This window comes from Sorex araneus, chromosome 1, assembly GCF_027595985.1.
Source record: "Sorex araneus isolate mSorAra2 chromosome 1, mSorAra2.pri, whole genome shotgun sequence".
Taxonomy (NCBI): Eukaryota; Metazoa; Chordata; class Mammalia; order Eulipotyphla; family Soricidae; genus Sorex; species Sorex araneus.
In genome coordinates, this window is record NC_073302.1 from 142,088,562 (window position 1) to 142,116,548 (window position 27,987).

A 27,987-nucleotide genomic window follows, 5' to 3' on the forward strand; every position below is an offset into this window, starting at 1 on the left:
GAACAATAACTGGAGGGATAGTGCAGCAGTTAAGAGGCTTTCCTTACATGTGGCTGCCCCCCATCTAGTCCCTGGCACCCCTGAGCCCCACTAGGAGTGATCCTTGAGTGCAGAGCTAGGAGTAAGTCCTGAGCACTGAAGGGTGTGGCCCAACACCCTCCCCCAAAAGAAAAGGAAGGAAGGAAGGAAGGAAGGAAGGAAGGAAGGAAGGAAGGAAGGAAGGAAGGAAGGAAGGAAGGAAGGAAGGAAGGAAGGAAGGAAGGAAGGAAGACAGCTTCTTCAAGGCATAAGCAAGATGTGGATCCTATCTTCTGGCCTGGGGAATGTGGGAGGAATAAAATGGCATGGGCATGAGGAAGGTTCCAAAGAAAATAGAAAAGAAGCTCTCCCTCTTCTGGCTAATGTTGATGGGTCATTCACCGTGGAAGAGAATCCAGCCGGTGCTGGGCAAACTCTAGCACGGGGGACATAGTGGGAGGAGGTGAAAGAGGAGATGAGATCAGGCTGGGGTGGGTCTGTGAGAGAAGGAAGACAACCCGCCCTCAGGCTTCCAAATTCACTTTATAAAATAGTTGGCTTTCAGAAAATTAATAAAAAAGGAACATTCACTAGTCTTTGTCTTCAGATTCAAAAATGCAATATGTATTCTGTGTGGGCAAAGACAACGTCGGCTTCAAACCAACGTGTACCTCATCAACGGAAGCCCATATGACTGAACCCTAGAATGTTTTCTTTAGACTTTTGTTCCAAGTGACTTCTCTGAGGTTGTTGGTGAGAACACAGCTCTGAACTTCCTGTAACAGTTCATTACGGGTAATCATATGCTATTTTGGGAATTAGAACATGTCACCTCCACCTGCCCCGCCCATGCCAGGGGCCTCCTCCTCTCCTGCATTTTGGTGACAAGTGTGCATAGTGGCAATGACATGGTGTTCCCTTCTCCTGTGGCACCCTCAGGCCTTGCACACTCAGGCCACGTCTCTGAGCACAGTGTCACAAATAGCTTCAGGAGGGTTCTCTGTCAGTCTTTTCAAGGTCTTCGCAGACATTTAGAATATGTTCGGGGACTATCGATCAGTTTTTTTCACCTTTATTGGTGGGAATTAATGAGTCCAAAGTTGGAATACGCTGAAACCACACCTCATCACCTCTTAGAAAGATAGGATCTTCCAGAGCCTGTGGAGTGCCACTGAGGCATCCAGAAGTCTCCATTCACTCCACCACACTGTTCCACCAGCCTCCAGTATGGCTGTTGCATCTAAATTCTTGCTGTATGTTCTTCATCCAACTCTCCCTCCACATGCTCCTGGGCAAGAAGCTTTCTTAATTACATGTTTCCTTTTGTGACTCATCACCTTCCCTGTTCAAGAGCTTGCAGTCATCGCTGTTTCTGTCAGTGACTTCTGCTTTTCCATGGCTGAGCATTTTCAAAATTTAGGTTCATTCCCCTCCTCTCCAAACACCTGCAATAGAAGTGTTAAAAATGAGTCAATTCCAGTGTACAGGTTTTCTTTATTATCTCAGACTTATTCATTATACAGTATGCAGGTGTTTCGATGAGTATCCACAAACATCTTGAGACATTGCATTTCTCTGAAATGTGAGAATTTAAGACCATATTCCAGGACAAGTCTTGTGCAGAGAGATTTGTATTGCATTCATTTGCATTTTTTCATTGATGTCTCATAACTCTGCCAATTAGCAACACCTTCCTCTTGTGGATGAGATTATAGAACCCAGAGAAAAATTCATCTAAAGTCACATACTTTGTAAGTGGTGGACCCAGAACTAGACCCCAGATATCAACTCCAAGTTCATTGTTCTCTCTAGCATATTGTTATACTATACATTTGAAAACAAACCAAATGATAAAAATCATTCCTGATCTTTCCAGGAGAGTGTGCCAGGTTACAGCTGGAAGGGTCCCCTTTTTGTATCTGATTCAATCCTAACTTTTCTAGACATTTAGTAGATGTATCTAGTTAGGAAACATGCAAATTACACAACTGTATACCTATAAATATTATCCCTAGAAAGAAAAGGAACATTTGGTAAATGTACAAAAAAAAAATAAGAAAAATTTGCATGCTATCTTTGTCTGGAGCCATGTTACTTCCCTGTATTATTTCAAATTTAGTGTCTGTGGTTCCAAGCAATCTCCAGAATGTTTTAAAGTGAGTATACTATAGTAGCAAATACCAAAATGTGGGGCTGGAGAGATAGTACAGGGGATGGGTGCTTACCTTGTGTGCAGTCAAACCCTGTTTGATCCCTGGCACCGCATATAGTCCCCTGAGTTATGCCAGGAGTGATCCCTGAACCCAGGGCCAGGAGTAAGTCCTAAGCACCACCAGAATTGGTCCTATCACCCCACCCCTCTAAAGAAAAAATTGAAATACTGAAGTATATCACAGGCAGCAACAGTTAAGTGGTTTTTTTTTGGGGGGGGGAGGTGGGACTTTTTTGTTCATTTCATAAATCTGTACATATATATGTATGTATATATACATACATATGTACACATATATGTGGGTCATGATCTGACATTTCTTTCTTACTCTAGACTGTGCTAGCAAATGTTAGAAAGCCACCAAAATAGAGAAATTGAAAAGTAAGTTCAATACTTGGTTATAGTTCTTGCTCTCTGCCAATGACCATTTGTATTAACTTGGTTAAGGAATTTGGCTCTCCAGAGTCTCTATTATCTTACTTTTTGGGAAAAGAGCAGGCCAGACATAAGGGAAGAAATTCCTTCCTCTATGACTATGTTATTCTGGTGATTTCTTCATGGCATGGATAGAATCCAAATGTCTCCAGGTGAGGAGATGAGGGAGAGAGAGGGGCAGGAGCTGAGGAGCAAGCCTGGGCCAGGGAGTCTGCAACACTGGCCTGCAGCTGCTGCCTCTCATGTGCTCACTCTCGCTGCTTGTCATCATATTGGTAGCGCTGCGAGCTGCTGCTGCCACGAGGGTGTGAATGATGGCCGTGGTTAAACCCAAGTTGGAGCCTATGGGCAGCAGTGGAGAGGAAGGCTGCCAAACAGACACACCTGGTCCCACACTTGGCACTACAAAGGGCTTTGAAGCACTTCCTGGTGACAAACATGATAGATATTCCAAGTGGGAAGCAAAGGCAAGGCAACTGGAATAGTAGAAGTTGAAATTTAAGAACCCTATTTTCTCTACAGTCTAAGTGGCCCTAGAGTAGAAAGGCTTTTTCCAGGAAAAAATAAAGGAGCAGAGCAATTCGAGAAAACATGCAAGGTAGAATGCTCAGACTGACTCTTTTTTATGGTATAGACTAGAACAGTTTTCTGTAAAGAATAGGCATCCACTATCATTTTGAACTCAATTGATAAATAAGATGGTAAAGTTAATTTCATAGTGGAGAAACATCTGAGCAGTCTTGCTTCCAATTAATGTATATTGCAGATATTTTGGATGCTGATATGTCTGAATGCATGCACACACATTTGTGCACACACACGGCACACAGAGGAGAGCTGATAACTGCATTACATGCACAAATTAATTATTGCTCATGAAACACCACGAGGTATGGCAAGAAATGGTACATATCTGTGTGATACGTATGCACAGGAAGGAATTGAGACAGTATTTTTCCTTCCTCAAGAGGAAACAATGTCAGAAAATGTTTTGCCTTTGAAGGACAAAAGGACAAAGATGTTCCAACAATGGAAGCTTAGAGTTTTGCACTTGGATGTAGATCATGGATAAGACAATCATCTTCCCCAGCCTGTAAGCACGCTTCAACTTAGTGTCACCTGCTATTGTGACAAGGTCTAGCAAGCTGTGTGTGGAAACTTGAAAAAGCACCTGGTTAACAAAAGCCTTCTGATCCAGGAAGCCGACTAAAAGTGGCTGTGGTTGTCGAATAATTGTGTACTTTTGAAGAAATAAAATTAATCATGTGCTTGTGGAGGGCACGGAGCCCATAGCTCTGCACCCATGTCTGTCTGCCATCCAGATGCATCGCGGTCTAATCATGGAGATGACCCCATCAGCTCCACCATTCAGCCTGCCCATCCCTCCATCAGGAGAAAACACAGCCTGGTTCGGTTAGGTTACAGTGTGGCCTCAGTTGTGTGGGAGGCACTGCTGGAGAGAGCAGGGGTGGAAGCAGGGAGAGTCCGCTGGTCGGACTCACTGCATGTGAGTGCCTGGGAGGTTGAACATTTCATGACCTTTCTAGTCATAACCCAACTGAGGCTCATGAAACCCACGCGTCTTGTGTTGATGGAGCAACGTCTTCAGTTACTTTGTTGACTTCCAGTGACCCAAAACACAACAGAACAAACTCCCAACCCCAAACCAAATAGAAAATAACTCCAAAGTTCCTACAACAGGGGGAAAAAAACAATCTCCAGCTCATTCTAACCAACTGACCGTTATTTTTGGCTGTGGGCTGGCCCGGCACGACGCTCTTTGGCTGCTCTATTACTGTGCATAGCCGTCTGACTGGAATTTTTTGTGAGCCAGGAAAGGGGTAGTTATATTTGGCCTCTGGAAGGGAAGTTGCAGAGATAGAGAGGCAGCTTTGGGTCACAGGGTTTGAGCCCATGTCAGTAGGAGGGGAAGCAACTCATTCCACTTCCAGCAGAGGAAGAGGGTGGGGACAGCCCAGCTGAAGCTTTTGGCAGGGTGGCGGAGAAAGGCTGGGGGTGAACACACCCGGGTACCGTGGGAGGAGGTGCTGTCGTCAGGGAGAACGTCTGCCTCTGCTGAGCTGGCCTCAGCTCCAGAGTTTCCAGAGGAGCTCTCATGCATCCATTTGCTTTGATTCAGCCCATTACACTCAGTATAGGATTTCTCGTGGTGTTGCCTTTGTAGAAGTTTCTATACTGTTCTTTGCTGGTTATTCACAGGACCCATGGTTTCTGCTAGATCCTAAGAGTTTCACTTTACCTTTATGACCCACAGACCATCTACACCCAAGGACATTTTAAAAATCAAACATGCGCTCAGTTGCCCCTCCCTGTAAGCTCTGTTATGCATACATAAAATAAACAATTATCTCTTGAGTGGTATTATAAAAAAGAAGGACACTTGAATCATGAAAGAAAAACAAGACTTGTTTATGCGTATACTGCAAAAAAGATGCATTTTGTAAGGCTCATTGATTTATTTCCGATTGAAGAAAGCACATAGACACACAAAATGGTTCATTAGATATTCATTATACCTTCTGAGCTGCTTTTATTAGGAGTGCCCACCATGCCCATGGCAAAGTTGATGTTTTCAAGGATTGACTCAATGCTTGGGAACTCATCAATTTCATATAGGCAGCTTTGGTTTAAGGTATTTTGATGATTTTATAGAAATGTTTTATTCCATTAAAAAGCTATAACTTAAACTATGGTGCAAGGCAGGCATACATTAGATGATAAATGGCTTTCTGTAAGAGATTTCAAATTTGTCAAATCTGCATTAAGGAACTATATTTGAAATTGGTTAGAAGGTTGGGTGAATTCTCCAGGTGAAAATGACATTTGTTTTATGGATCCCCCTGAAACAATTCCTCCAGAGTTTTCATTTGAATAAATCACACCCAAGTTCAGCACTCCAGAAATAGCTAACACAGTTGAGCTACATTAGCTGCTTTGCTCTTTCCTCTTCTCAGGCAAAAGGATTTGATTCCCTCATCTATAAAGAAAATAAGACTATGTGACCAAGATGTATGCATTTTTACACCTTTCATTCATTCATTTATTCGTTCCACACTTATTGAAAGGGTGGGGCATGGTCTGGCACCCAGGGAGTGCTAGCCTATAATAACTAGACCTTATTCTTATGAAGCTGACTTCCTGGAATAAGAAAGACAATGAAAAAAAATGAGACAATGGCATGGTTTAAAAAATTCCTTGAAGGCAGTAAAAAGGAGCATTGTGATGGTAAGTTGTTGAAGGGATGAATAGGTGACTCTAAGCCTCTCTAAGAAAAGGTCATTACATCCAAGGATAACTCACCTTCTCCAAATGCAAAATTTTGGTGAAGCCAGGTTTAAGACTAGAGACCCCTAATTCCTACTGGTTGGCTTTCAACTTCTTTCCTTCTGACCTTCTTCTGTGTTCCACCCAACCCTATTGCTCATTTTCCTAGAAAATCCACTCTACTAGACCCAACATCCTGAAGCTTCTCAGCCTTAGAGAATGAACTTTATGCCCTGTGTCATCATAACTCTTCTGCAAATGCCTGGGCCCTCCTCTCTCTCCCAATCTTATCAGTCTTGCCGGTGCTTGTGGAACCACCCCCACCCCTGCTTCCTCAGATCTCAGGGCATGAGGACACAAAGAGGCTGTCTTTTCCATCAACAGTGACTTCCGTCCAGGTAGGATCCTTGTTTTTATTCTTTAGATGCATCTCATGCAGGTCCCATCATTTTCTGTATTACTGACAACTGTTAGTGCAGCTTCAGTTTTAAAAATAAGATTTTCCAAACATTAAAAGTTTAGTTAGCCTGCTCAAAACTTCAACCTCATTTCTAAATCACAGTGATTGCCCTGAGCTTCAGCAGTTGGGACAGGGGTTAATTTGCAATGTTTTTCTCCCTACTTCATGTCCCTTTTGCTCTTCTAGGGTGCATATATTGGTAAGATTAGAGAGGGGAAAAAGCACACACACACACACACACACACACACATCTATATCTGATTAAGATTTCCTCTTGTCAGGCCACACAAAGTTTCCTAATCTGGCAGGCACAGTCATCACCGTCATCATTTCTCTGATGGGGCACATTTTGGGTTCTCCTACGCATCACATGAACTTCACAAGCACACACTCCTTCCCTCCTACCCTCTCCCTGATCCCCCGCTCCTCACTCTGCTCTGTCACTGGGGTGTCTTCTGATATCTTGATGTTCACATATTCCTCTCTTGCCTCAGAGGACTTGCTATTTCATTCTCTTTATCTGGAATTCTCCATCCCTAGCCTCTCTTCTAAGGATCTTCTGATCATCTTCTAAATCTCAGTCTAAGCATCAATGTTTTGGAGAAGCCTAACTTCAAATTGCTGCTCAGGGTAGGTCTTAATCATGCCCCCTAGGTATTAATTGTGTTATTTAGTATTCATCTTTCTTAAATGTGGATTCTAGGAAGACTCAATAAATAGATACTGCAGAAAGAAAAAAATAAAATGGATTTCCCCAATAAGCTCCCGGACACTTTGACAGGTCAACCAGATAGTAGCTATTCAATTTGTGTAGTTGACATGAAATTGGATGCAAGAACCATGCCTATTAATCTCTGGATTTACTATAGACTCAGCACGTAGAAGGATTTCAGTAAATGTCTATTACCTCAGTGTTGACCTGAACAATGGCACCTACTTTAGCTGCATATATACAAACAGTGGAGAATTGACTAAAGTGCAAAGTATAGGGACATCCTTCACTGTCAGCCTTAGACTTTGTTTTGTCTTTCCTGCAAACCAGGCCTTTCATCTGCTGACTCCATATTCCAATCAGGGAGGAACATGACTATAGGAAGGGGGCAGGGGCAACATGACCATAGATGCAAAGAAGGACACATTTTAATTATTTGTCCCTTCACTTGGTACTTCTGTCTGCCCAACTCATCCAATTCTTGGTTCCCCAAACAGGGTCACCATATGTGCCTTCAAGCTGACTTGCATGAAGACTTGTTTTATTTGTCACAATGAGTTGCAGGTGCAAAGACTGAGGGCACAACTAACTGTATCTGGAATCACCTCCTCACATATGAAATCAAACACTTGCACACTCAGAATTAGGTTCAAGTGGCTAATTGTACCCGGAAGTAGGTAATTGCAGGTGCAATTAGCTGCAAGTGCAATTTTTCACCCGAGACTAATTGCTCCCAAAGTAAGGAGATAGGGATTGGAAATTCAGCACTGAATGGATGTGTGGTTATTGCAACCACCTGTGATTTTAATAGTGCTCCCCCTCCCGATGTAGAGTGTGGTGGTCTCCCTTTGATTGGCTAGGTTTCTTCACTCCTGTATATTTGTTCTGCAACATTCTTTTCTCCAGTTGGCTCTTTCTTCTTTGACAAGACTCTCTTTCTTCAGGAGTTCTGGGGTCTTGGGCCTTCAGAAAGACATATGCTCCTCCACCGCTCAATGTTACCTAAAACTCCTCAGACTAAGTAAGAAACAGTCAGAACTGGAGTGATAGCACAGCAAGTAGGGCATTTGCCTTGCACATGGCTGACCCGGCTTCAATTCCCAGCATCCCATATAGTCCCCTGAGCACCGCCAGGAGTAGTTCCTGAGTGCAGAGCCAGAAGTAACCCCTGTGCATCACTGGGTGTGACCCAAAAAGCAAATAAAATTAAGTAAAAAACAGTGAATAACTTGGACAGCTTAGTGTGTGGTAATTTCCAATTAGGACTTTAACATAGTTTTTTGAGAACTGTCCTTTGACCATGATGGATGAAAATTTCTTTTCCCACTGAGGTGGAGATGGATTCCCCATCAGAGAACCCAGAAGCCTGTCTTCACTAGTTAGTTCTACCAGAAATGCTTTTTCAGATAGTTTTTCTTCTAAGTTAGTATAGGAGTTCAATCAGAAAAACAGACACCATCACAAATTTTAAAATTATGCATATATAATATTAAAGCATAATTGAAAAAACAATTATTTTCATTAAATTGCATTCAGTAAAACTCAACAAAACTCATCATTTTAGAAAGCCTGTTAATCCTATAAATATTATTTCGTTAAGGAGTTGATCACCAGTTATTTTAACAAAGCAATTTTTTAAAAATGTAGGAGTACTGCTATTTATTCAGCCATTGATTAAGCTGATTGAATTGGGCATGAACTCCACAGAGCAAATTTAATAAAGGGAATGGTTGAGGGGTTGAAGAGAAAGTAGAACATGCAACTGACCCAAGTTTGATTCCCGGCATCCTATAGGATTCCTGGTCTGACCAGGAGTTATCCTTGAATGCAAAGTGAGGCGTAAGCCCAGAACATGACCAGGTATGTCCCACAACCTCAAAAACAAACAAACAAAAACAAATTAAACTGGTCTGAAAGGGTGACAAAAGAAACATAGAGTCAAAATAGCAGGAGGAAGCAGCTACCCCCCAAAAGCAAGGGCAACAGAGGCAAAAGCCTTGATTGTTGGCACGGAGGAGCATGGAAGAGAGGCCCAATGGAGCAGGGAGCCAGAACTCTGGGGAAGATGGATTCAGAAGACCTGGAAATTTCAGAGGTTAGAGAGACCCCGGGGAGGGCCTAAGCTGCGGGTGGGGCTTCTGCTACCAATCCACTCACACTTCGGTTTACATTTGTGTGGAGGAAACAGGCCAAAAGGTGGGTGTAAAGCTGAGACTTGCAATCTGTAATCGGATCAAGCCAGAATAGCGATATCTATTTTTAAATTGGGGTTTATGGGCCACACCTAGCAATACCCAGGGCGTACTCCTGGCTGTGCACTCAGGAATCACTCCTAAGTGGTACTCAGGGGACCATATGGGATGCCAGGGATTGAACCTGGGTTGACTGCATGCAAGGCAAGTGCCCTATCTGCTGTATTATATCTATAACTCCTAGAGACTGTCTTGATATAAGAAGTATAAGAATGATAAGTGGGGAAGACAGCTCAATGGACAGAGCAAATGCTTTGCATGCAGGAGACCCAGACTTAATCTTCAGTACCATAGGATTACCTGAGAACCATAAAGAGTGACCCTTGAGCACTGAGCTGAGAGTAGTTCCTAAACACTCTGAATGTGGCCCCTCTTTTTGTTTTTGTTTTACAGGAGGGAAATTTCCATGCCCACTACCACATATAGATCCCCTGCACAACAAAGAGTTCTGAGCCAGGATTAAATCCTCCACACCACTAGTTGTGCCCCCAAACGTAAAAAATAAAGAAACAAACAAAGATAATAAAAGAAAGATAGGGTGGGGGAAGGAGGGAGTGGTAACTGGAGAATAGAGTGTTTGAAGAGGGAGTGAAGGAGGTTGGAGGCTTGGCAGGCTGTGCACTGGTTACATATGTTTTTCTCTGCCTGATATTTTCTTTTTTTTTTTTTATTTGCTTTTTGGGTCACACCTGGTGATGCACAGGGGTTCCTTCTGGCTCTGCACTCAGGAATTACTCCTGGCGTTGCTCAGGGGACCATATGGGATGCTGGGATTCAAACGAGGGTCGGCCAAGTGCAAGGCAAATGCCCTACCCGCTGTGCTATTGCTCCAGCCCCTTCCTGATATTTTCTTTCACATGGCTTTAGTGTGTGTGTGTGTGTGTGTGTGTGTACACGCACGTGCACATGAATGAGACAGACAGACACAGGGAAAGAGTTTGAGGAGATGCTAGTCAGAGGCAACACAGCCTGAGTGTCTGTGGCTTTTTGGTCTCTAGCAGGTTCTTCTGCTCGCAGCTCACCTGTCCACTGCTCTCCCTTTCCTCCCTTCCGGGCCAGTCCCCCCGGTCTTCCCTCCCTCTGCAGAGTGCTGGTTTCCCGCTTCCCTGCTTAGTCATTCAGAGGTGGGACACGATCCCATTTGCTAAGCTGTGGTGGCTCAGTGAATGCCAATTGAGTGAAGCAGTGGGTTGACCTGTTTGGGTGCCCTCTGGCTGTTATTCAGAGCCTGTGGTGCCCTGGCACAGGGGGCCCGGGAAGGGTGAAGGAGCAGAGGATGCAGCTGCGGGAAGGAGACACGTGGCCCAGCAGGCAGGAAGCGGTGCTCACTGGGCCGCAGGCCCCCGAGGATACCCCCATCATTCCCTCTTGGCAAGGAGAACCTGCCTGCCTTTGTCCTTAACACTCTGCTCTGTCACAACCTAGGCCTCCAGTAAGGGGACATTAATATGAGGGGAAGTTGGGTCATCTACCTGTGGTTTGGGCTGAGAAAACAAGCTTAAAATCATATGAAGGAAAAGGTGGAAATTGGAAAAGCAACAACCTATTAAAAACATGACTGACCTACACTAGTAGCATTTAGGCAACTTTTCACCTTCCCCTATGCAAACAGTCCCTTCTCTTCCCCTTCCCTCCCTCTCCCTCTCCTCTCCCCTCCCCTTCCCTTCTCTTTCCCGCTTCCCTTCCTCTTTGCTTCCCCTTCCCCTTTTCCTTCTGTCTCCCCTCCTTTCCACCTTCCTTTCCCTCTTTTCCCCCTCCTCCCCCCATTCTCTCCTTCCTCCTCACCCTTCCCTCCCCTCTTCTCCCCTCCCCTCCCCTCCCCTCCCCTCCCCTCCCCTCCCCTTGTCTTCACTTCCCTTGTTTTCCCTTCCCTTGCCCTTTCTTCCTTGAAGATTACAGGAGCAGCAGAAGCGCTGGCCCTGAGGGAGCTGATATTCTGGAGTAGAGGGTCAGGTGTCCTGTACACAGTTTCTCCCCGTACTTCCTTGCTGCTCTACCTCAGGAACACTTCTTGGCCACATGGGTCTCTTCATTCCCTTCCTTCTATATTGCCTATGTCATTTTCTAAGTGAATGAATGCTCCACGTTTATGAACCATTTTACTATTCTCAGAGATGAGCTCTCTTTCCTATTTTCAGGGTTTTAAATCATGTCACAATCAGTAAACAATGTAGCCAGATTTTAGAAAAATTATACCTATGGCAATGTCTTGGGCTGTCATGTTCACAGTGTCAGGTGGACTCTTGGTTACAAACAACAGACTCCACATCTTTCTAACTTACACAGAAAAGGAATTCGGGGAAAGGCAATGCATACCTTAGCCTACAAACAAGCAGAGGTTGGAGAATTAAGTTAGCAGCGGGAAGGAAGGAAGGGTTGGTGTGTGCACAGTGAAAGTACAACCCAACTTCTCTTCTGGATGGTGAGCTAGTATACCGCCTCATCTCTGTACCTGCACAGGCTGAGTGTTTGCCCCTGCCAACATCAGGACCAATCTCTGTCCTCCTGGAAACTTTGACTCACACCCTGTCTTGAGATTCCAAGTTCAGAGCTGCTGACCTGTTCTGAAGAGGCAGAGTGGATGCCTCAGTTGATCTGCTGGGATGTGGGTTTTTGCCTCTTTCCTCCATTTAAGAAGAGTGGGGGATCCTGGAAACAGAAGAAAATGGGCCATAGAAACACATTCTTTAGCTAATGAAAGGTCCAGTGTTTATCACGTGTGGGGAAGGGCACAGTAAAAGCATCATTTTGTCTTGACTGCCTTGGAAGGGCACATGGATTCTTAATAGGGTCGCGACAGGACTCAGGGGATGGTTAGCACCCCCAGTAGCCTGGGGGAATGCGAGCACTGAATCCTGGAGAAACATGCGTGACAGGCACACTAGCTCCATTTCACGGCTTGGAAAGGATGCAACACTCAACCCCATGGCACAGCCAAAGAGGTGGCATGAACGCAGGAGGAAACCCCTGGAAGTGCAGCGGGACTCAGAGGAGGAGTGTTGCTTCCCGGCTTTGTGCTGGTGACTGGCTGAAGGGGTGCCTGGAGCAACACAGGCAAGAGCCCTTTTAACAAAGGGCCTTTGTCCCAAGCCTGCCTTTGTTTGGCCACCAGACTGTTGCCTGGAGTCCTTAGATGGAAGGCTGTCTGGCCCACTGGACAGGAATACAGCGGCCTGAGCTGGGTGCCAGGGCAGGGTTTGTGTCAGGATGGGATAAGCCATGGCAGTTTGATTTCTTAAGGCCTGGGCATGAGCACGTGGCAGGACAGCCCTGCCTCTCCTGCAGGTCCTTTGGCTAGGACAGTACCCATAAGTCCTACAAGATGCGGTGCTCACGAAACACGGCTGAGCAGAGCCAGGCAGGAGGCTAGCACCCCCTCCGCCCCTGCTCAGTGGCACTGCCGGGGCTATAGACAGGTGAATGGCCAACTGCTGCCCGCACAAGAAAGGGCCAAGGTTTCTGAGGGTCACTGGGGCAGGGCCCACCAGCCTCTTTTCTGCCTGTCCTCAGTGTCCCCTGGCTGGTGAAGTCACTGCTGTCCTCAATATTAAAATCGACTTGGGTTTTCCTTCACCCTCTGGGCACCCATACCTGGCTGTTCATGTTCCTTTATTCAGAGGCCTAGAGACCACATTGACAATGGGGCTCTCTGTGATCTTGGCACACTGGGGCCCAAGAGGGTGGTGGGACAGAAAGTCCCTCTCTGTCTTCAAAGCACTCCCTGTGTCTCTCAGGGAGTGGAGAGCCAGGGTGCTGCCACTCAAGACAATGCCCGGGATGGGATGTGGCTTTGCATGTGGTCGAGTCCCTGCTGAGGGGCCCCCACTCCGCGTCCCCCTGCCCCAGCCCCAGTGTCTGGCCAAGACTAGCGTTGCAGGGCTTGGATGGAAGCAGGCTTCTGCAGGGCGAGAGAGCGTTAGCATGGGTGCATCCTGCTCTGTGCGCATCCTTGCCAGCTCTGAATCCCTGGACGGATTGTCTAATGGCACGAAAACCCACACTTCCGGTCACTCCAGCCACAGCCTTTCAGCAGAGCTCTCGGTTCCTCTTCCCCAAAGGTGAGGGGGACCGTGGTGTTTCAGAGACATGTAGGAATTGGGGACTCCGCTAGCTGAGGCTCTGCTGTGCCAGACTCATCCTTCACCGCTTCCTCTCTGCCCTCCTTGTCTCCTGAGACAAGGGGTCAGGCTCTTCTGGGCTTTCTCTGCCTGCTCAGCTCAGGCAGGGATTTTGGATGGTAGACTGGGGCTCCCGGCTGGAGCGGGGCATGGCAGGGCTGCAGAGCCTGCTGAGAATTTAAAACCAATAATAAAATCGACTGTAAGTCAGTCTGCTTTTTATTATCCCCGTGCTGGCAATTCTAAAACATGTCAGTGATAAAATACTCCTTTCCCCAAATCTTTTGTTGGTCCATGTTCTAACCAATCTCTACGGTGACTGCTGAATGTTAATTATATATGTTCATATATATATATATATATATATATATATATTTGAGTTTATCTATCCATATGTGTTGCATTAGAATGTTTTATTACTTAACCTTAAATAAATCTTATATCCTACATGAAAGTTAATTAGGGGAAATCCCACTAAGAATAGTGGGGAATGGCTGAGCTGACTTCAGGCCGTCTGCCTCTAGCCCTGTGCGTGTATGTGTTCCTGCATTTAAACAGCAGACAAATGATGGTCGCACAATGATCGTAAAGCCAAGGAAAGGAAGCTTGTATCAACTCAGTTCTCTTCTTCTATGTGATCACCTGGCATTTTAATTGGTATTAAAATCAACTAAATGCAAATGTTTGTGCCTAATTTAGGGATATCACTGATTTTCTAGGCCTGTTTGGGGGCCACATCCTATAGTCCTCGGGGGGCCTAATACCTGACTCTGCTCAGGAATGACCCCTCTTGGTGCTCAGGGGAACTTATGCAGTGTTGAGGATTAAAGGTGGTGGTAGTGGGGAGGGGGAGGGGGTTAATGTGGGCACTATGAAAGGCAAGTGCCTTATCCCCTGTACTATTTCTCTGCTCCATTTGACTGATTTTGAATAATAACTTCAAAATAGGAATTTATCTTTAAATGATTATTTTAAAACTAATGAAGTTATTAGAACAATAATAACCAAAAACTACATCATTAGCACAGAGAATAGTTTTACTGCATAGAGGAGGGTATTAATAATAGGATCCACTTTAGGGTGATGGTATGTCCAGCACTGTTTGTGCTGATTCAGAGCAGAGGGGTCAGTCTCTTTGGTTGAGACAGGAGGGGATTAAAACAACCAATCAACATAGTATGAGAATAATGCCCCAAAACAGTAGGAATGAGGGCCAGGAAGACAGTCCATGGTAGGAAGCTTGCCACAGTTGTGGGGGAGGGCAATTAGGGTATAGTCACTTTGCCAATGACAGTTGGAAATGATCGCTCTGGACAAGAACTGGGTGCTGATAGGAGGTAAAGTGATATACATGATAACCTTTCAGTAACAGGATTGAAAATCAGATGCCTAAAAGGAATAAAGAGGAGGAAAAAAAGAAGAAAACTATTTGCATAGAGGCAGTCTGGGGCGGGAAACATACATCGGTGAAGGATGGATGTTGGAACATTGTATAACTGAATCTCAATCACGAACAACTTTATTTATATCATAATGAGGAAGAGGAGGAAGAGGAGGAAGAAGAGGAGGGGGAGGAGGAGGAGGAGGAGGAGGAGGAGAAGGAGGAGGAGGAGGAGGAGAAGGAGAAGGAGAAGGAGAAGGAGAAGGAGAAGGAGAAGGAGGAGGAGAAGGAGGAGGAGAAGGAAGGAAGGAAGGAAGGAAGGAAGGAAGGAAGGAAGGAAGGAAGGAAGGAAGGAAGGAAGGAAGGAAGGAAGGAAGGAAGGAAGGAAGGAAGGAAGGAAGGAGAAAGAAGCAGCCCCCCCACCCCCCCAAAAGTCAGCCAGGAGTCTCTGTGTCACTTTCCTTTAGTCTCTGCCCCTGCCTGTTACGAAGTTTCTGGCTCTCTGACTCCTGGGTTCAACAGAAGGCTCTGGAGTCAAGCTTTTCTAGGTCAGTCATATTTTCCTTTTGAGGGACCTGCCTGCCTCAGCACTTAGAAGTTGCTCCAGTGGTGTTTGGGGGCCATGTGGTACTGGAAATCAAACTAGGACTCCCACACGCATAGTGGGCACTCAGGTTTCTGAGCCATCTTCTCTGCCTCCAGGTCAGTCACTATGGCGGTCCCCACCCCAATTTCTTTGATGCGATACTTTGATGTGATACTCCTGTGGAGTATCCACAGAGGCATGTTCTGTCCAGTCTCTTTGTCCCCACAGACACCCATGGAGTCGGTGCAGCTCCCTGTACCCCCGGCTCTCCAGAGTCTGCTTCTGAAGGCTGTCATGCTCGTGGAGGCTTTTGTTTTCAATATCACAAGATCTCACTCACAGCAACTTCTTTTAGGGCTTCTCAGCACAGTTGCTTTTAAAAGCAACTTTTTTTCTCCAGAGTGTTCCTTATTGGTCTTGGAAGATTATGATAGGAAACCTAGTTTTGTTGAACCTTGGTCCCTAAGTCTCAGCAGACCTGTCTCTTTTGGGGCCTATGGGTGGTTGAGGGTGAGGTTAGGACTGAAGACCACAATCTGAGGGTGACTGCAGAGAGTGGCCTAAAGTGCTGAGGGAACCCTAAATCCAATGTCCACCCTGTAGGACCTCCTGAGCAGTGATCAACACAGAGTGACAAGTAAAGCTGGACTCAAGGTCTGGAGAAAAGAATGCATAGTGATGCACAACCAAATAAGCTGCTTGCATTGTTCACAATAGCCAAAATCTGGAAACAACCCGAGTGACCTAAAATAGATGACTGGTTAAAGAAACTTTGGTACATCTGCACAATGAAATACTATTAGGTTAGTATTAGCAGCTGTTAGGAGAGATGAAGTCATGAAATTTGCTTATAAATGGATAGACATGGAGAGTATTATGCTAAGTGAAATGAGTCAGAAAGAGAGGGACAGACATAGAAGGACTGCACTCATTTGTGGCATATAGAATAATATCACATGAGGCTGACACCCAAGGACAGTAGATACAAGGGCCAGGGGGATTGCCCCATAGCTGGAAGACTGCTTCATGAGCAGAGGGGAGAAGGCAGATGGAATAGAGAAGGGATCACTAAGAAAATGATGGCTAGAGGAACCAGTTGGGATGGGAGATGCATGCTGAAAGGAGATAATGGACCAAACATGATGACCTCTTAGTGTCTGTGTTGCAACCATAATGCCTAAAAGTAGAGAGAGAGTATGGGGAATATTGTCTGCCATGGAGGCAGGGGGAGGGTGGGAAAGGGGAGGGGTATACCCGGGATATTGGTGGTGGGGAATGTGAATGTGCACTGGTGGAGAGATGGGTGTTTGATCATTGTGAGATTGTAACCCAAACATGAAAGCTTGTAACTATCTCACGGTGATTCAATTAAAAACAACACCTCCCCCAAAAAACACAAAGAAGCTACTTCCTTCCTTCCTTTCTTTCTTCCTTTCTTTCTTTCTTTCTTTCTTTCTTTCTTTCTTTCTTTCTTTCTTTCTTTCTTTCTTTCTTTCTTTCTTTCTTTCTTTCTTTCTTTCTTTCTTTCTTTCTTTCTTTCTTTCTTTCTTTCTTTCTTTCTTTCTTTCTTTCTCTTTCCCTCCCTCCCTCCCTCCCTCCCTCCTTCCCTCCCTCCCTCCCTCCTTCCCTCCTTCCCTCCCTCCCTCCCTCCCTTCCTTCCTTCCTTCCTTCCTTCCTTCCTTCCTTCCTTCCTTCCTTCCTTCCTTCCTTCCTTCCTTCCTTCCTTCCTTCCTTCCTTCCTTCCTTCCTTCCTTCCCTTTCCTTTCCTTTTTCTGTTACAAACCAATTTTATTTCCTTTAAAATTATTTAGGGCTGGAGCTTTTTCTTAATTAAATCACAGTGAGATGCATAGTCACAAGGCTGTTCATGATTGGGTTTTAGTCATATAATGTTCCAACACCCGTTCCCTTGATCAGTGTACATTTCCCAGCACCAGTGTCCCCAGTTTTCCTCCCCTTCTCATCTCTGTGGGAAATGAGAGAGAGAGACAGAGAGAGTCAGAGATAGAGAGAGAGGGAGGGAGAGAGAGAGAGAGAGAGAGAGAGAGAGAGAGAGAGAGAGAGAGAGAGGAGAAGCTGCTTCATATTAGCAGGGCAACCCCAGAAAGTGTACTCAGAAAGGCACTTGCCAAAGGCTGGTGAAGATTCTTACTAGGATAAAGAGGAGAAGAGATCAGAGCTGACTGAGAGAACAGCTGAAAACAGGACTTGAGTTGTCTGTGGATTTTCATTCACTGTCTTTGAAGGGAACAACATAGATGATCAGCATGGGAGACTGTGCTGACCTGGCCTAGCCCAGTCACACTCCTAGAACGTGTAGAAAAGTGGTTCTGAGCCCCAGGAGACGAGGTGAGCATCAGAGTCTCCTTTCGCCCTTACAGGCCCCTCGCACTACACTGGTCCCCAGGAGACCCTCCCTCTCCCCACAGTGCCCCAATGCTCTGGGCTTGTCTGACATGTGATAATGAGACCATCACTGGTACCTTCACTGAAGTCTCATTTCTGCTTTTTAAGTCTTTTATTTTAAAATTTAAACATTGCTCTCCCTCTCGGAGAGCCCGGCAAGCTACCGAGAATATTCTGCCTGCACGGCAGAGCCTGGCAAGCTACCCTTGGCGTATTTAATATGTTAAGAACATTAACAACAAGTTTCACAATGGATACGTTACTGGTGCCTGCTTGAGCAAATCGATGAACAACAGGAAAACAGTGCTACACAGTGTACAGTGCATATCTTTAAGGTACACAGCATTATGGTTTATATATGTATATGCAGAGTGATATTATTGGTAGAGTTATTGCCAAACAGGGGTTCCCTAGCCTCAAGAGTCGATGTTCTCTTGAATTTAAGGATAGTGTCCCAGTGTCTTGCATAACACATGCTCAGCCATATATGTGTAAATAAGCATATACATATATATGTGTATGTTCTGTTCATACATGTTTGTACTTGTATAAGCATACATGTGTGCATGTTTATTACTATTATGACTTATTTATTATTTATATGTATGTCTAAGAGTATTACTGTTTATTTATTGTAATGGTTCCCATCGAGCAAACTGACAAGGCATCTTGCTGATGCCTACAACTAGGAGAGTGATAGTACAGTGGGAAGGGCACTTGTCTTGCACGCAGTCAACTCTGGCACTCTATATGGTCTCAAGACCACTGCCAGGAGTAATTTCTGAGTGCAGAGCCAGGAGTAACCCCTGAGCATCACTGAGTGTGACAAAAAAGAAAACAACCTCAAAAAATCCCCAAAATAACCAACTAGGAAGTTTCTGCAGAGAACATGTTTCTGCAGAGGAAAAACATCAGCTCTTCACCAAAGCAACAGCTAATTCTAAAACAGAACATTAAGATTCTGAAGTTAGGAGCACATTGTGAAGGGTGAATCGATGTGACATTGTCAAACAAAATGACCTGTGGGCTTGGGAGGTTGGCGCTTGTAAGAGGAGACCAAAGTGTGCATCTTAATCTCAGTTTCCTTTGGGAATATTTTCTCTATTGCTGTCCTAGCTCTGTTCACCTGTAACCTAAAGAACTGTAGTCTCCTGGGCTGAATGATTATCCTCCTTTCCCTCCCTCCCTCCATCCCTTCCCTCCCTCCCCTCCCTCCCTCCCTTCCTCCCTTCCTCCCCTCTTTTCCTCCCTCACTCCTCACCCTCCTTCCCTCCCTCCTCCTGCCCTCTCTTTCTTCCTTCCATCCCCCTCTCTCTTTCTTTTCTTCCTCTTTTGTTCTTCACAGAAAAAAATAGCTTTTAATTTTATTTTTTTTTATCAGCAGCAAGTGTTTTTGAGCTATAAGTCTATATATGTGCCCAGAATCCCAACCCATTAAGAGAAAAAGAATTGGATTTTAAGTCCTGCTCAGTGTGTAAATTATTTAATGCACAGGGATTTCAAATGTTCAACCAGAAAACTAAAGTTCAGCATTCAGAGTTTGATCTCAAAATGGCATGAACAATCCAATAGGTAAGCACAGATTTCTTCCTCTATATTCATAATCTCAGGATATTGTAGAGCCTTTAGCCTTAAGAAAATTTCAGCTGGGATTTGTATTTAACATCAAGCTTATCTTTTGCTTGGTCTGAAATGTACAGTAGGGACTGAGTAAGCTGGATAATAACAAGGGTTCTGAATTCTAATACATGGTTTGTCATATGATCTCTTTTTCCCTGTCAATACATAGTTTGGAAACATCACTACCATACGTTGTCATAGCTGTGGTTTTGGATCTTGAACAAAAGCCCTGTATTTAAAGTCTCTATCCATCTCCATTTCTGGACTTCACTCAGGCCCTCCCTAAGCTCTCTTTCAATTTCGTTGGCTATGTACTTCAGTGAACTGCAAACAAACAGATCATTTTCCTGATGGTGATAGGGAGGTAATAGACTTTACTTCATTGCCTAGTGCCCCTCAGATATGCTTCCTACAAAACTCCTCAGCAGAACAAATATAGTTACTGAATCTGGTTACTGGTACACAATGAAATAATAGCTAAATAACAGAGTTACATGGTTATAATGTAGTTAAATCATGCAGCAAGTTGCACACAATAGAAAATGCAGTTAGGCAGAGAGAATGAAATTAAGGGTTAGAGGTAAAAGAGAGGATGCATCTTCAGATGTGATTTGAAATGGAGAGCAGACACCCTTGAAAGGACACAGAGATGTCACCAGATGATGTCTGAGGAAGCAGTTCCCCTTTCCACCTAAGGCAAGACTGGGTAAAAACAGACGGAATGGCATATTCCATGGACTCTTTATCTTACTCTTATACTTTCCTTCTTTTCCCTCCAGGGGTGGTCATCCTGGCTCAGTCTTTATTATTTCCTCTTTTTTGCTCTTTAAAATTTCTAAATAGCTGATTTTCTCTTAATTTATCCCAACAAGTATTGTCAACTCAATTGCCAATGTTGATAAATCATTCTTTTGTCCCAAATCCTTCGGGCTTCTTATTACTTGCTGAAGTAGACTAGGTACTAATTTCTTAGCTTGGAATTCAAGACTTGGGTGTACACTTTGTTGAACCATACTTTTCAAAGTGTGTGCCAGTATGTCAGTTTCCCTTGGCAACGGGGTGGAGCTACAGTCTCCCAGCCCTCTCAGACTTGTTAGTTGGAATCTGCATTTCCACAAAGTTGTCCCGAGGACTTACATGCACAGAAGTCTAAGAAGTACTTTCATAGCCAAAATAAATTATCAATATTCTCTCTGCTTTCTGAGCTATATCTCCTTCCCATGGAATTCTTTCCCCTTTTACTCCATCTGTACTTGTTCCATGGGACAAATGTACTATTGGTACCTTGGTACAATAATCTCAAATGTACTTCTTCTTCTAACACACTTGCCTCAGCCAGGAAACCTTCATAATACTTGTCAAGCCATTTGTAAATAATAAGAAAGTTTTATTTATACTTTATGATCAGCTACTTCTGGCCAGAGTAACAGTAGAGTAGTTCAACTAGTGCAAACTAATTTGGTTCATTGCTACCTTTTCAGAAAAAAAATCATTTGGCACTTCCCTGAAATTCTGCCTTTTTAAAGTGGTCATACAGAAAACACTACTAACTGCCCCAATATTTCTAACACACCCCATAATTTCTGGGCTCCTCCCTCTTCCTGGGGCAGTATTGTCCTCTTTGGGAAACATTAATAGTGGTTAATTAATAACCCATAGTGTGACCACATGAAATGAGGAGAGATAATCCTCTATCTCCTTTTAAAGAATTTCCAATCATAAGACTTGAGAGATCATGGGGATATGGTGCCGTCAAGCAGGTCAACTTGTACCTGCGGGGCGAGTGCATCAGCAGCCTGATGATACCTTCAGACTTCCAGATACCCCAAAATTGCTGCTGTTTGGACAGACCCCAACAACTTAGGGCCAAGTTTACCAAGAAATTAAACAGTCAAAAGTTAGGTATGTGGGAGACACATCCACAAACCACCTCCGGCTCAGCTATATAAGCCTGTTTATTGGCTCTATTTCAGAGACCCATAAATCTCAAAAGAGATCAGAAGACTCAGTTAGGGCCTATAGCACAGACGTAGGCGGGAACCCATGACTGAGAGCTCCAGGACCACTTGGATTGGGATTGGACCTCATCCCCCCAGGTCCCCAGTTTTCCAGTAGCTTGGCAATCACACCCACAGACTGCCCCCAGCAGCATGAAATCTCATCAACGGCCAAGACCCAGGGACTATAAACTAAAACTCCTGAAAGACAGCGCTGCAGAATTTCCTGACCCTGTGCTACACTGTTTTCACAGGGGCGCCCCAGAGGGGGATGGGTGAGAGCCCTCCCTGACCCAAGGGACTCAGCTCTGACAGCCAGAAACCTCCACAACTCAACTGCCGCCACACTCAGGGTTGCTCCCCACATGCTTGGACCAAGCCTCACGCATGAGTGAAGTCCTACAGAACCCAGGTTATGCAGAACTATGTGACCTTGGACTCTGGGCTCAAGGGGACCAGGAGTGGAGATCCTCTGCCCACTTTCTCCTGTCTCTGGCGACCCAGGGGCCATGCCCATAAGCCACCTTCTGCTGGCGCCAGATAGTCTCGTCACTGGCCTCCATCCAGATCACACAGCTGCTTCTTCTAAAAGGGAGCATAACATGAGGCCACCATAGCCATGCCACCAGACTCCAGGCCAGGCTGTTTCACATGGGACACCCCAGAGGGGGATGGTTGAGGGCCCTTCTCACCCCAAGTGACACATTTTGGGCAACCAAAAACCTCCAGAACCCAATTGCCACCAGGCTCAAGGCCCCACACACTTAGGCCGAGCCTCACATATAAGTAAACATATTCCTGGACTGCAGGGCTGCTTTTGCGGCCTCACAACACATCATAAGACACTCCCTACCCACGCTCCATAATTACCACATGACATTTGATGGGGTTCAGATAGTAGACAACAAATCACAGAGGGAAAAAATATATGCATATATACATATTTTCAGATATATATACCAAAGCTCACATCACCCAAACTTTAACAACATGTTGGTCATATCCTATAGAATGTCTTAATGGCTCCTGCCAAAATAGAACAAAATTCACACTATTTCCTATATGAACCCTTTTTGGTAAGCATGTTCAGCAGTTCTTCTTAACAGACAATACGAGATATATTATTTCAGTTGTGTTTTGGGACAGGGATGTGTTTGGGATGGAAACATCCCAAATTTGGTGCTGGGAAGGTGTAATGGTTGTGGGATTGGTGTTTGAATATTGAATGTAATCAAACATTGTGAACTAACTTATAAAATTAAAAAAAAATTTTAAAAAGTAATGTGGAATTCATGCCCAATTCAATCAGCTTAATCAATGACTGAATAAATGGCAGTGCTTCTACATTATAAAAAAAACTTGAGAGATTGTACAGTAGGCAGAGCACTTGCCTTGCACACTTACAAATAGGGTTTGATCCCCAGTATTCCGTATGATCCTCTGAGCTTTGATAGAAGTGATCACTGAGTGCAGACCCAGGAGTAAGCACTGAATGTAACACCAGGGCTAAGAGTCAAGGTCATTAGTGATCTGCAGTTATGAGGAAACAGAAACCTAAGTGGACCAAGTGAGTAGAGACATAAGGACAGACCAGATGAGTAGCCATGGTATTGATGATGTAAGAACAAAAAGATGGGGAGAATTGTGGATCTTTATATATGCCTAAACTCCTGATGACTTTCTGATATCATGCCATGGGATTTATAATAACACTTAACACCCACATCTTGAGAAAACTTGCATAAGTTTCTGTTCCTTGTCATGGAAATAGCTACTTTGGACTCCCCAAGTAGAAATGCTGGCTCTATCCCTATACTTCTCTTAGAGAACAGAGACCATGTTCTTCACTCTTGTTGGTTGTTTCCCAGCCTTGGATTCTAATATCTAAAATGCTATAAACACCAGTTATTATCCTTCTGTGATAAGATTGTCTCCTTATCACTCTTGAACCTCTGGCAGGGTAGGTTTAAGTCAAAAGTAAAGAGAGAATTGAATCAAGGTGAATTCCAGGTATTATGGTGAAGAGTTCTAGGAAAGAAAGTGATTAACAAGGGCAACTGAAATGTGAGTGGCCAGCATTTAGCTTAAGTCTTTGGCACATAGTACTAATGAAATCAGAGTCATTTGCCAGCAGGTAATTTTAATACAAGTTGTTCAGTGCCATATTGGCAAAATCAATTCTTCCAGGAACATGATCTCAGTTGATGTTATTTTATTGTTAAAATAATTTCTTGTAGTGAGTGGAATATACCAAACAAATGCTTCCAGCTGGTCAGCAATCTTCCTTCTTAACCTTTAGTCTGCTCCAGGCTGTTCCTACAAATGATAGGACAAATGATGTCTGGAGAATGATGGGTCTATGCAGACTGAAGGAGACAGCTTCGTTGCTTCTATTTGGAGCTCTCCCCCCACAGAGGGTCAGGTGGATCTGTGCATAAGTGCAGAATTGTATATGTGGGGGCGGGGTTGAGCAAAGGAAGTGGTTCTCTGGCTAGTACGTCTTTCAGTGTGGGAGATCAAGTTGGATCTGAAAAGTGTCATTATAATTGTTTGGAAAGAAGGCAGGAAGGGAGGGGGACCTAATTTTACAAGTAGATGGGGATTTCTTTCCTCTTTCTCAACTCCCTCTTGGAGAACATCACGCTCCAAATCCGGAGGTTTCATCTGCTTTTAAGCTGGAAGCTTCTTCATTAATGGCTTTGTGACTCACAGGGCCCGGGTGATGGTTGCTTTTTCTGTGTATAGAACTATAATCCTTCTCAATTATCAAAGACATAAATTACTATTATTTCCTTACCAGATCGAACATCTTGCTTAAATATGTGAAAGAAAAATTGTTGGTTGTCTGGTGAATTTTCCTCTTGGAAAAACTGCCTATTCTTAATCTACAAGTTCAATGAAAGTTCAAAAGTTTATCAGTGCAAACTCTATATTCTAATAATTCATCAACCAGCTTCTCCATCCACATTATAAGGCTCTACATTAAGATGTGTTTTGTCTTCTCTCTCATGTAAAAGTCATCAAACAGCACATTTCCTGGGCATATCACAAATACCTATTGATCATAATCAGAGCACAGATGGTAAGAGAGAGCTTGGTTGACATGCAGGCCCTCATGTCAATCACAGGAACAAATTGATTGTGACTCCCTAGCCACAATTCTCCTACCCCAGCAGAATTCCATTCAGTGCTGCCACTCAGGGAATTTTGAGCAGACAGCATTTCTGAAGAAGTGTCATAGTCCAAAGTTATTATAGCGGTAAACTTGATTACTGAGAAAATGGTGATTTTAATGTACTTCATACTTACCTTTACCACAGGAAGTAGATTCCTTCTCCAGTGTTAGACGTCTCATCAATTTAAAATTTATCCTGATTTATGTCTGTTAATGTGGAAAAAGAAAAATTCTGATTTACATTTTTTCCCTGACAGTATGACATGCCATTAATACTTTTCTCCAACTGGGATTTGTTTCATTATTCACTTTTTGAATTAATAATTTTCATTAAAAAAATTAAAGAGCTCATACATATGACCTCAATCTTCTCCTTTTGCCTTGGTATAGCTATGTATGCTGAGGAATAATGTAGGAGGCAAGGGTTGATACCCCCCGATGCTGTAATAAGCATTGAACTTCTCTGTGAGAGCCAGATAAGAAAGCGCCTTTTTTCATACTATCCATTACTGTCCATTACTTTACTGTTTTATACATCAAGGCTGCCTGGATAAGTTCAATAAGAAATGGGTCTGACTCCATCAGGGAAGAGTTTGGAATATGAATAAAGAATGACTCAGGGACATGAAACATGAATAAAGAAACTCAGGGACATAGTCCTTCCTCTGAAGCTTCCACATGGTGCTCCCTACTTATCTTTTAGCCATCCTACACCTTTGCTCTAAAATTGGTCTCTTCCTGGACCCTCTCACCAGTCAGTGGTAGTGGTGGAGGACTAGCTAACAATGATTTTATGTTGCTTTTCATTAACCACCTAAGTCTATTCCCTAGCCATGCTTGACTAAGAATGAATATGTGACTTAAGAGAAAATAATCTCTAGACTGAACTTATCCAACCATATGCCTCCTTTCCAAAATTCAACTTAAGGATACACCATTTGTCGGAATCAAAGGCATATAGACCGAGTAGGAATCGAAGATCATACAGGCCTGAACATTCACTTGGGGCCAATTGTATTTGGATGAGTCAGAAGAGAAATCTTATTTCTGAATACAAACAAGAGAGCAGTCTGGCACAGAGAAGAGAGACCTCAAGCCTATGTCAGGAACAGAGAAAGTTGCCCTGGCTGTGAAGTTTGCAGTGCCAGACTAGACAAACTTCTTAGTTTGTCTAGTCTGGCACTGCAAACTCAGGTTTCCAAACTCTTGTTTTGGGATACTCTTAAGCTTCCCTGTTATGTCTCCAAATAGATCCTGTTTCTCTTCAACTAGTTTGGTCTGTTCTTAATACCCAAGTAGGCCCTGACCAGAATGCATCCTGTTAAATTCAGATGGTAATTTCAGTTTCCTTTGCCTGCCTCATCAGATGTCTAGGACTCTAGAAAAGTCATGGTTCTCTCTTATCTTGCTAAGTACAGGTCCACAAAAGAGGGGCTGGACTATACCATAAATGTGCAGATCTTTACATCTCTCCTTCAAAGTCCTCTACACACACTCTCTCTCTCTCTGCTACTTGCTCTGATGATTGCTTCTGTTTTCTGGTATTAACCATTTATTCAAACCATTCTGCTTTATTCACTGTTCACTTGGTTGCTCAAGTACAGCTATGTATTTGTTCATAGTGAATTGTTCTATTGAGAGATAGAGCACAATTTCATTCCCTTCAGTATGGGTTAGCTTTTGTGACCTGCTTTATCAATAGAAAGTGGAGAGAAATGTTTGTCTTCTAAGTTCAGGTCATAAGAGCCTTATGACTTCTGACTGTGCCCTTGAGAACACTCTCATGGAGCCCAAAGTTACCAGGCAAGAATCCCTACTTCTTTGAGGCTGTCATGCTATCAGAAGCCCAAACCATGGAAAGGTGATGGAAGGAAGATGAAGATAGACAGGCAGACTAGGATTTGAGCAGCTAGTAGTGAGTGAAGAAACCATCTCAGAAATGAACGTATATATTAGAGATAAATCACTTAGCTGAACTCTTAATTTGTTGAGACACAAAAATGATGAGTAAAATTAAAATTTTGTTCTAAAGTACTAAGTTCTGAACTAGTGATAACTAGAATATTTCAAGGTATCTTCAGATGTTCCAACCTTCTAACCTTGACATCATTCCCCAGCCCAAGAACATCCTTGTCCTTTCCTTCCAGCCCTATATTCCTAGGTTATCAGAGTAAGAATCCACCTTTTCAAGAGAATTTCTCTAATTATGTCTTTATGGGCATGTTTGGCCAAACATGACCTTAGGCTTTGCTTGTATAGTCCTATGTACCTCTTTGATGTATTTTAACTCTCAAATCCAAACTTCCCAAGGGCAGAGCCTAAAACCTGTTCCTTTTGGGATTCCCCTGCCTCTTGACAGAGTCCTGTAGTCAACGTTATGAGGAGACTCCTAAGTATTCTTGTGTTGAAACTAAACAGATCTTATCACATGAAACCACATTTAGATATTGGCACCAACCAAAGGTTTGTCTTTAATTACATATTTTAATGAGGCATTTTGCTTTAACTATAAAGATCCCTTCCACTTTCCAGTCACAGCATATGTATAGACTTTAAACTTTTGAGGTAGTTGGGAGAAAGCCCCAATATGCACAGAGGGGAAAAAAATCCCAGTACATGACATAATGGGAAAAGAATCAAGTGTCAGAATATGGAAGGTCAGAGTCAAACTCTACATTTATAGTCTGCTTCAACGGGGGTCAATATCTTTCAGCCACATCACCACTTTATAAAACCTGTTTTACTGGACCTCTCCATCCACTAAAATGAACTTTCTCATGTCCCCAGGCTTTTTTTTTTTTAATTTCCACAGATACTCTGGTTTTCCTTTCACATTCTTCTTTGCAGGGTTTAGGAATTCGTTAACGATCAATCTCTGCAATTAGGCAGAGTAAATTTAGGTGCTTCCCAGTTGCCCCCCCCCCCCTTACCCCATACTGCAATGCATAAAGACAGAATCCATGCACTGTGTTGGCCTCAGACCCAGGGCCCTGACCATGAAGTTAACTTCTCTTCAGTCAGATTCAGGTCACATCTTTCTATGGTTTTTCATGGAAATAATTAAGCTCTTACCTTCCATCTTCAAAGGAACGTTGTTTCCTTTGCTGCATCTGTCCATTTCCTCTTTCATTCACATTGTGCCTATTATTTATTATTGCACATGTACCATTCATCTATGGAATCATCTGATGTGAGATTTTTCCATTTTCCTTAATCAATCACCAAATCAGCCAGAGAGTAGGCAAATAAATTGAGAGGCAGAGGCAGAGCTTTTTTCTTTCTTCCCCCCCCCTTTTTTTTTAATTTGCAAAAGTAAAAGAAAAGGGCACA

At 43.8% G+C, this 27,987-nt stretch overlaps 1 long non-coding RNA gene across 2 annotated transcripts; it reads right to left on the reverse strand.

Moving 5' to 3' along the window:
• Positions 1 to 495: 495 nt before the first annotated feature.
• Positions 496 to 27,970, reverse strand: LOC129400100 (uncharacterized). 2 transcript variants are annotated; one of them, XR_008627430.1, is made up of 4 exons: positions 27,730 to 27,970; positions 24,792 to 24,864; positions 11,934 to 12,023; positions 496 to 1,463 (listed from the first exon to the last, which is right to left on the reverse strand). It is a non-coding gene; the product is annotated as an uncharacterized LOC129400100 (long non-coding RNA). The 2 variants fall into 2 exon arrangements; XR_008627431.1 differs by lacking the exon at positions 11,934 to 12,023.
• Positions 27,971 to 27,987: the final 17 nt, after the last annotated feature.